Source organism: Herpailurus yagouaroundi, unplaced genomic scaffold (assembly GCF_014898765.1).
Source record: "Herpailurus yagouaroundi ecotype Mexico unplaced genomic scaffold, PumYag 184, whole genome shotgun sequence".
NCBI classification, from domain to species: domain Eukaryota; kingdom Metazoa; phylum Chordata; class Mammalia; order Carnivora; family Felidae; genus Herpailurus; species Herpailurus yagouaroundi.
Window position 1 is genome coordinate 17477921 of NW_024412415.1, and position 8999 is coordinate 17486919.

Genomic DNA, 8999 nt, shown 5'->3' on the forward strand with positions numbered 1-8999 from the left:
TCCTGAGAGCAACTGGGAAAATTTAAATATGGGCTGGGTATGAAATCAGTGTTCCTTCAAGTGTAGTGAAAGTTTTTTTCACCTAATTTATTGCAGACCACTACATTTTAAAAATAAAATAAGGGGCGCCTGGGTGGCTCAGTTGGTTAAGCATTGACTTCAGCTCAGGTTTTGATCTTGCGGTTCATAGGTTCCAGCCTGTGTGGGGCTCTGTGCTGACAGCTCAGAGCCTGGAGCCTCCTTCAGATTGTCTTCCTCTCTCTGCTCCTCCCCCATTTGTGCTCTGTCTATCTCTGTCTCAAAAATAAATAAACATTAAAAATAAAATAAAATAAAATAAAAAAGCTAGAAATATGAACTACAGTTGATCCTTGAACAACACAGCTTTGAACTGTGTGGGTCCTCTTATACACAGATTTTTTTTTTTTAGTAAATACAGTACTGTAAGTATATTTTTTAATAATTTTCTTCATAACATTTTCTTTTGTTTAACTTATTTTATTGTAAGAATATAGTATATAATACCTATAACATACAAAACATGTGTTCATTGACACGTGAGGCTTCCAGTCAACATCAGGCTATTAGTTAAGTTTTGGAGGAGTCAAAAGTTAAACATGGATTTTTGACTGTGCAGGCTGAGGGTTGGTGCTGTTCAACCCAACCTCATCCCTGTGTTATTCAAGGATCAACTGAAAAAGGAAAATGTACAACAAACAAAGACTATGATTATTCTTAGGGTCAATAGAAAAATTTATCCTGTGACAGTATTATACTTACAAATGCTTACTTTCGATTTCTTTACTCAATTCTTTACAGTCAAGTAACAGTTTCTGGACTAGCACCATTTACTCTATGGATCACATTTTTATGTAGCACTGCATTAGATGATATTAAGAAATCATTGTCATTTATATTAGGTGTGATAAGCATACTGAGAATAGAAAAACTTCCTGTGCTCCGAGAATAGAAAAGACCTATTACACCAAAACTATTGTAACAAGTAGCCACCACAACTGCTTTTACACCTTCTTGATCAATAAATGGTAGTTCTATAACTATGGTAACAACCACCTGAACTAGCTGTAAATCCATTTAGTCAATCAATGACCATGTGTCTCAATCCAATTTATAATCTAATTCATCTGCACAGTCTCTTGCTTCGGAAAGTCAGTTAATTGAGTAACTCCAAAGAACAGGGTTCCAGATGCCAACCAATAAGCAACAGGCTCACTGGGGTGACTTTCACAGCTCTGAAAACCCAACCCTGCCTACAAAACATCCACCAATGTCTGAACTCCACCCTCCTCTAAACCCTCCGTAAGATCAGCAATCTGTTCTACCCTGATAGACTGTCCTGGCCCACCCAGTATACCACTTGTTTACTTAAGTAATAGATAAAGCTTTGCGTTTCAAATGTTGAGTAATGGTGTCATCCTTTGACAGTGCATAAGAAAATGTCTTCATGTTTCAGAGATGCTTACTGAACTGCCTAGATACAAAATAAAATGATAACTGTTGTTTACTTTGATATACTCTAGCAAAAAAAAAAAAAGCAAATATGGCAAAATATCAATAGTTAAATCTAGATAATGGGTGTATCAGGATTCATTACTACTATTCTCCTCAAATTTCTGTATGTATGAAAATTTTCATAATAGAAAACACTTGTTGGAAATGGGCATATCTCCTTTCTAGAAAAAAAAATAAGAACAAAAGAAAGAAAAACTAGCATTGTCCAGTTCAATTTTTATATTTAATAAATAATCAGAGAAAATTAACTCAAACCATGTGGCACTTCAAATGCGGAGATTTCTCTATCTTCTCTCTCCAATCCCCCCCATGCTCTAAAGCCCTCAGGAACTCCCTCATTCTTTGCAGAAAAGCCCAAGAAAACCATGGCCCTACAGAAGAAACTCCTTCAATTTCTTTCTTTTGTCTATCACATTTTTGTCTATACCCTTGTACCTTCATCTTCACTTCTTGTTTATTTATCTAACTATTCCTGCCTTAGAGGAAAATAACATACTTCTTCCTTTCCACAGCTAATTCCTTTGTGAAAATGATTCCATCCCTTCTAGCCCCAACTCTTGAGTTTCCTTGGCCTCCTTCATGAATCTAAAAATGGGCTTAAGAGAAAGGTTCCCAAATTTACTTGGTTTATGGTGCCCTGGTATCTCAGGGACTTTTTCACAATGACTCTGAAAATAGTGAATAGTTTCATTTATTAAGTAATTAGGTTCAGAGGTGCCTGCTTGGCTCAGTCAGTACAGCATGTGACTCTTGATCTCAGGATTGTAGGTTCGAGCCCCACAGTGGGTGTAAAGATTATTTAAAAATAAAATCTTCTTAAAAAGTAGTTAGGTTCAAATAACTTCATAAGTTTTAATTCTAACAACTTAGTAGTTCTTTGAGAACACAATAAACATATGCCAAAAGAAAAATATTTTTACTTCATTTTTAAGTATTTGCAAATAATTACTGAGATGTGTGCACCTGTTGGGCACTGCACAGTTTCTCAAACTTGGCAAGTAGATTGCACACTGCCACTGTTATTTCCTATTTCATGATGATTTTCATGTGGTACTTGGTTTTTATCACAGCTGTGCTGAAAACCCAGATTTCCAAGGATATGACACCCCCAAAATGAATATAGCTCAATTTAATGTCGAAATTGTTAGCCATCTGGAACTACCGGTTACTGTGGTATCTGACAGATGCATTGCTATATTTTATTTAAAATTTAAAATATCCTGTGAATTTTGTTGGGCACCTTGGTGCAGAGCTGGTGTTAACTAATAGCTCAAGGTAGTTAACAGATTTTTGTCTCTCTTTAACTTAAAAACACTATAAACCTTCCCATATTTTTTAGAATAAAATACAAACTCCTTGCCATGGCCTACATGGCCTTGAATAATCTGTTCCCTGACCACTTCTTCAATCTCATCTCTTAGCACTTTCACTATTGTTCACTCTGCTCCAGCCACTCTGGCCTCCTTTCTCCTTTTCAAACTCACCAAACTCCTTCCCACCTTGGGGGAAATTTTCCATTTACAATTTTACACTTCTGATGACTACAAGAATTTTCCACATACCAACTCTGGCTCAGTTTGGATCTATCTTTTTTAACTTTCAAACTTTCTAGGTCTTTACTTAAGGTATGTACTTGTGAGTAGCTAATAGTTGGGGTGTTTTTAAATCCCATCTGATAATCTTTGTGTTTCTATTGAAGTATTTAGTCCATTTGCACATTCTTCTGTCCTGCAGAAGTATTGATCATTTCTCAGTTACTCCATCACACCCTTGACTTTGTTTCTCATCCACTGTTGACATATTTGGTGCCATGAATTCAGGCCATGTTCATATTGTGATGGGACCTCTAGCTCTGCACTTTCATGCCAGGACATGAGTTGGCAGAGCTGGCAGTAGATGTGTTCCTGGGACCCATTCCTATGTCCTAGAGACTAGCAATAACTTTGTCCAGACATGATTATTAACCACTTAAATTATACCACTAAACCCAACGTACCCACAACTCAACTTCCCTTGGTTTGACTTCTAGAAATGCCAGTGGCTTTTCATCCAACATTTAATGTGAAGGGAAGTTTGGTGGGAGGTTGGAGTACAAAAACAAGGTCTTCACCAATTGTGTGTCAAAACTTCTTCAAATTTTGCAAAAGTAGGGGCACTTGATGAGAATCCTGTTGAGAGATTCTGACTATGTACCTCTGTTTCCTACATCAGCTGAATGATAAGAAATTCCAGAAATGAGATAGAGATCTTTGAGTTGACAGGACAAGAGAGGCAATTGGACTGTGTAACACTAGATCAATATGTCAGGAATTTCAGAACAAGTTCCTTTTTTTCCTACTGTTAGCTGTTGACTTCTACTGGAATTCCAAGAACATAATGTTTCTGACTTTTATGTATGTGGTTAAAATTGCCATATTTTGTGAATACAATGTAGGGATCATAATATGATAAAGAATTTTTCCTGGTTTTTAAATTTATGTGCTTGAAAAGTTTTATATAGGTATATATATTATTTAGTTATATATATGTTTTCTTTTTCTTTATTTCTTTATTTATTTTTGAGAGAAACAGAGCATGAGCAGGGGAGGAGCAGAAAGAGAGGGAGACACAGAATCCAAGCTCTCAGCACAGAGCCTGACGCGGGGCTTGAAGCCACAAATGGTGAGATCACGACCTGAGCCGAAGTCGGACACTTAACTGACTGACCCACCCAGGCACCCCAGTTATATATATATTTTCAATTCCCTTTATTTAAAAAAGAATAATGTTCTATAAAATGCAATACAAAATTCAAGAGCATTTGGATTGTCATTTTGTGATATACACGTCTACTGTAGATGTTGATAGCACCTGAGGTTTAATATAGAACTCAGAATTGCTAAAAATTATTTATACCCTTTAATTTATTTCAACATCTCTTAGAAAACTCTGGATAATTCTTTTCAGTTATTATTACAGTTATTATTACAATTTCATGGCTCTAAAAGTTTATATGACAAAAATTTTCATATGGAAAAGAGAGGAACTAGTAAAATGGATCCTCATATACACACCCAGATTTGACAATAGTCAACATTTTGCCATATATGCTTTGTCTATATTCTTCCTATTTTTATTTTATTTTTTCAATATTTTACTTATTTAAAGAAATCTCTACCATCCAACGTGGGACTTGAACTCACGACCCTGAGAACAACAGTCACACATTCCACCAATTGAGCCAGCCACGTGCCCCCTGAATTTTTAAAAGCAGGTTTGCAGACATTACGCTATTTCATTTCTTAAAAGCTTCAGGGGAGATCCCTAAAAATCAAGGATATATAACCACAATCCCTAAAAAAATCAACAATATTCCTTTGTATCATGAAATACTGATTCCATATCTAAATTTTCCAGTTGTATTAAAAATGTCCTCTTTGGTTGGTTTGTTCAAAATAACATCTTCTCAAGGCCCACACATTGCATTTGTTACATCTCTTAAGTCTTGTGAAATCTGGAACCGTTTCCATCCACATTTTTCCTTCCATTGCAGTGATTTCTTGAGGAGGCTAGAGGAGTTGTCTAGTAGGATGTGCCACCTTCTGGGTTTGTCTCATTGCCTCTTCATGGAAACAGAATTTATTCTTGGAATTAAAGGTGCCCTGGAATTTAGGTCTAAAGGCTTGATTAGATTCAAATAAGCATTTTTTTTTATTTTTTGGCAAGACTACTTCAGAGGTACTTCAAATTGCATCATAACAGAATGTCCAGATGGCTGGTTGTTCCACTACTTATGATATTAAGATTGATTCCTAGGTTTGGATAGTGTCAGCCTAGTTTTTTTGCTTTATATTAGCTTCATTGAAACATAATTCACATATCATACAATTTACTTATTTAAAGTGTATAATTCAGTAGTTTTAATATATTCAGAGTTGTAAACCATCACCATAATCATTTTTAGAAATTTCCCCTTCCAAAAAGAAATCTCGTACCTGTTACCAGTTACCCCCAGTTCCCAACCACCACCCCCATGAGACCCAGGCAAACACTAATCTACTTTCTGTCTCTATGGATATGTCTATTCTGTATGTTGCATGAATATCCATAGAATCACACAATATGTGGTGATGTTCTGATTCTCACCTTGTAAAACTGCATACTGACTACTGAAGAAGGGTCAGAGGGAGAAGCAATCTTGCTGGCCTTGAAGATGGAAGAAGTGGGGCCATGAGCCAAAGAATGTGATGGCCTCTAAAAGCAGGAAAAGGCAGGGAAGTGAATTCTCCCCTAGAGCCTCCAAAAAGAATACAACTCTGCTTATACCTTGATTTTAGCCCAGTGGAACCCATGGCATCACTCTGACCTATAGAACTATAAGATAATAAATTTTGTGAAGTTTTAAGCCACTAAGTTTGTGGTAATTTGTTACAGTAGCAATAAGAAACTAATACACCCGTCAACATTCAGTGTTGTCAATCTTTTTCATCTTTGCTAATTTGAAAGATCAAAAATGATATTTTATAGTCATTTTACTTGCATTCTTGATTAGTGGTGGTTGTGAACATTTTTTCATGTATTATTGGATTTTCTTCATATATGTATATATTTTTTATTTTTTTATTGTTTATTTCTGAGAGAGAGAGAGACAGAGTGCTAGCAGGGGAGAGGCAAAGAGGGAGAGGGAGACACAGAATCTGAAACAGGCTCCAGACTCTTAGCTGTCAGCACAGAGCCTGACACAGGACTCAAACCCACAAACCTTGAGATCATGACCTGAGCTGAAGTCAGATGTTTAATCGACTGAGCCTATATATATATTTATATATATATATTTAATTATATTTATACTTCCAGGTCCTCAGTTTTATCCATTATGGGATCTGTTGCTGATAAGTGAGGCTTAACAGGCTTCACGGTGTGCCTGTGGTTTTGCAGCTTTACATCTCTTCCATAGTTTTTTAGGCATTTATATTAATCTGTTCAGTAAATATAAAATCTCTACCATAAGCCAGGCATATACTTTCGAAGCACATAATATACCAAATTGTGAACTCTTTAAGGACAGAAACCAGGTTTAACTTTTTTTTTAAGTAGGCTGCACACCCAGCATGGGACTTGAACTCACCACCCTGAGATCAGGAATGACATGCTCTACCAACTGAGCCAGCCAGGTGTCCTGGATTTTCTTCCTATTTTTGGTTTCTGTTTCTATCCTTTGCCTATTTTTCTTTTAGACTATGCTATTTTATTATTGATTTATAAGAGCTTTTTATATATTATGGAAATCAGTTTTTGCAAGCATTTTCCCAGTTTTTCAAACTTGTTATAACATTGCATCATTTTTTAAAATATAAATTTTGGGTAGTTAACATACAATTCTTTTCCTTTATGTTTTCTGCTTTGTCTATAATGTTTATAATATTTTTTCAGAATCATAAAAGTGTTCATACAGGTTATCATGATTTCATATTTAAATCTTTGATCCATATGTAGTTTATTTCAATGAAGGTATGAGGAATACGTCCATCATTAAACAAAACTGCTAGCCAATATCCCAACATCATTTAGGTATTAATTATCTAATCCCTACTGATTTCAAGTGCCACTTTTATCATATACTAAATCACCATACTGCATGGAAACCAATTAGGAAGCTGTTGTAGTGGTTCTACTTCTGGACTATAGTATTCTATTCCTGTGCAGGATCAAAATATTTTAGTTACCATATATTTATAATATCTAGTAAGAAATTCACCTTCTTTTTATTTTAGAATTGTCTTGGTTATTCACATATTTGTTCCTTTATTCAAAAAATATTACTGAATGCCTACTAGATGCCAGACCCTGTACCGGGTGTTGAAATTAAAAAAAAAAAAAGGAGAGAGAAAGTTGTTGCTCTTAGAGTGCTTGCATAATCTGGAGAAGGAGATGTACAATAAAATGAATTTATTAAAGATTATGATAAATGGAAGGAAAGAAAGAAAGAAAGAAAGAAAGAAAGAAAGAAAGGGAGGGAGGTAATGTAATAGAAGATAATGAGGAAGGAAAGTGATCAGAGAAGTCCTGTCTAAGGAAAGGACAGAAGGAAGAGCAAGTGCAAAAGCCCTAAGTGGGGAGAAAGTTTGTCATGTCCTGTGAATGATAGGAAGGGATGTGAGAGTGGAGCCACAGGAAGGAAGAGAGAAAGTGGATATCTTCCATTTTCTCCATCCTGCCACATCCACTGTCCACTCGACCCAAGAAGGATGAATTTGAAGGACTGTGTGAATGGCTCTCTTGTCCTCTGGTTTCTGGCTGAGTTCAGCCACAAGGGGCCACTGGCAGGAGATGAGAGGAAGAGAGGAGAGTGGAGCCAGGAGATTTATTTCCTTGGCTCCCTTTTATTAGTTTGTCTCTTGTTTGGTTGCATCCTTTACTGAAGGCTACACCTCCTGTCAGCCACACCTCTGGTGGAGCTCACACCAGGCTCAGACTGGGTGGTAATGGTTCCCACCTTTGTCTAAGCTCCACCCTTACCTTTGATCAGGCTTACATTTTTAAAGGATCTGGTTGCTTTAAAGCATAAACTAGAAGGGGGCACCTGGGTGATTCAATCAGTGGAGACTCAATTTTGGCTCAGGTCATGATCTCACAGTTGGTGGGATTGAGGCCTGTCCCACATCAGGCAGCGTAAAGCCTGCTTGCGATTCTCTCTCTCTCTCTCTCTCTCTCTGCCCCTCTCCTGCACTCTCTCTCTCAAAATAAATAAATAAACTTAAAAATAAATAAAGTATAAAATGGAGGGATGGAGATCTAGGGCAAGAAGAAGGGAGCAGAGAGATATTGACAGCAACAGAGTTAAAATTAGGACAGACTTGAAAACTTTGAGTGCATGGACACTGTCTGAGAAACACAGGACTCTGAGTTCCATTCATTCAATTTTTTTCGATAACTATTTATGTGCCAGACAGTCAGGATAGATAACAAACTAGATTACCTAGTGCGTTTAAAAGAGATAATTGGGTGCTCGCTTCGGCAGCACATATACTAAAATTGGAACGATACAGAGAAGATTAGCATGGCCCCTGCGCAAGGATGACACGCAAATTCGTGAAGCGTTCCATATTAAAAAAAAAAAATAAATAAAAAAATAAAAGAGATAATTGGCAAGGAATAATGAAAGAGTAAGGTAATAGGGTTGGAAGTATTGGAGTAGCAGAAGTAGGTACAGTTTTAAATAATCCATCACTGAAAAGGTGACATTTGGGCTAAGGTTTGGAGGAGTGGTTCATTTGTACATTCCAGGCAGAGAAGGAAGCCACTGTAAAAGAACCAATAGGAGGGCATGTCTGGTTGTGTCAGGAACAGCAGAGGCCAGTGTAATGAGCTTGGGGGCCTGGAGCAAGTGGGGAAAATGAAGTCAGAGAGGCCATAGGACACATGCCATGCGAGGCCTCTTAGGGGATTTGTTTGGAGTAAATGCGGTAGAGAAGAGGGAACTGTAG

General features: G+C 36.8%; 1 non-coding gene across 1 annotated transcript; it reads left to right on the forward strand.

Annotated features, from left to right (window-relative positions):
• Window positions 1–8517: 8517 nt before the first annotated feature.
• On the forward strand, window positions 8518–8624 carry LOC121042174 (U6 spliceosomal RNA). Its single transcript, XR_005796019.1, has one exon. It is a non-coding gene; the product is annotated as a U6 spliceosomal RNA (small nuclear RNA).
• The last annotated feature ends 375 nt before the right edge of the window (window positions 8625–8999 follow it).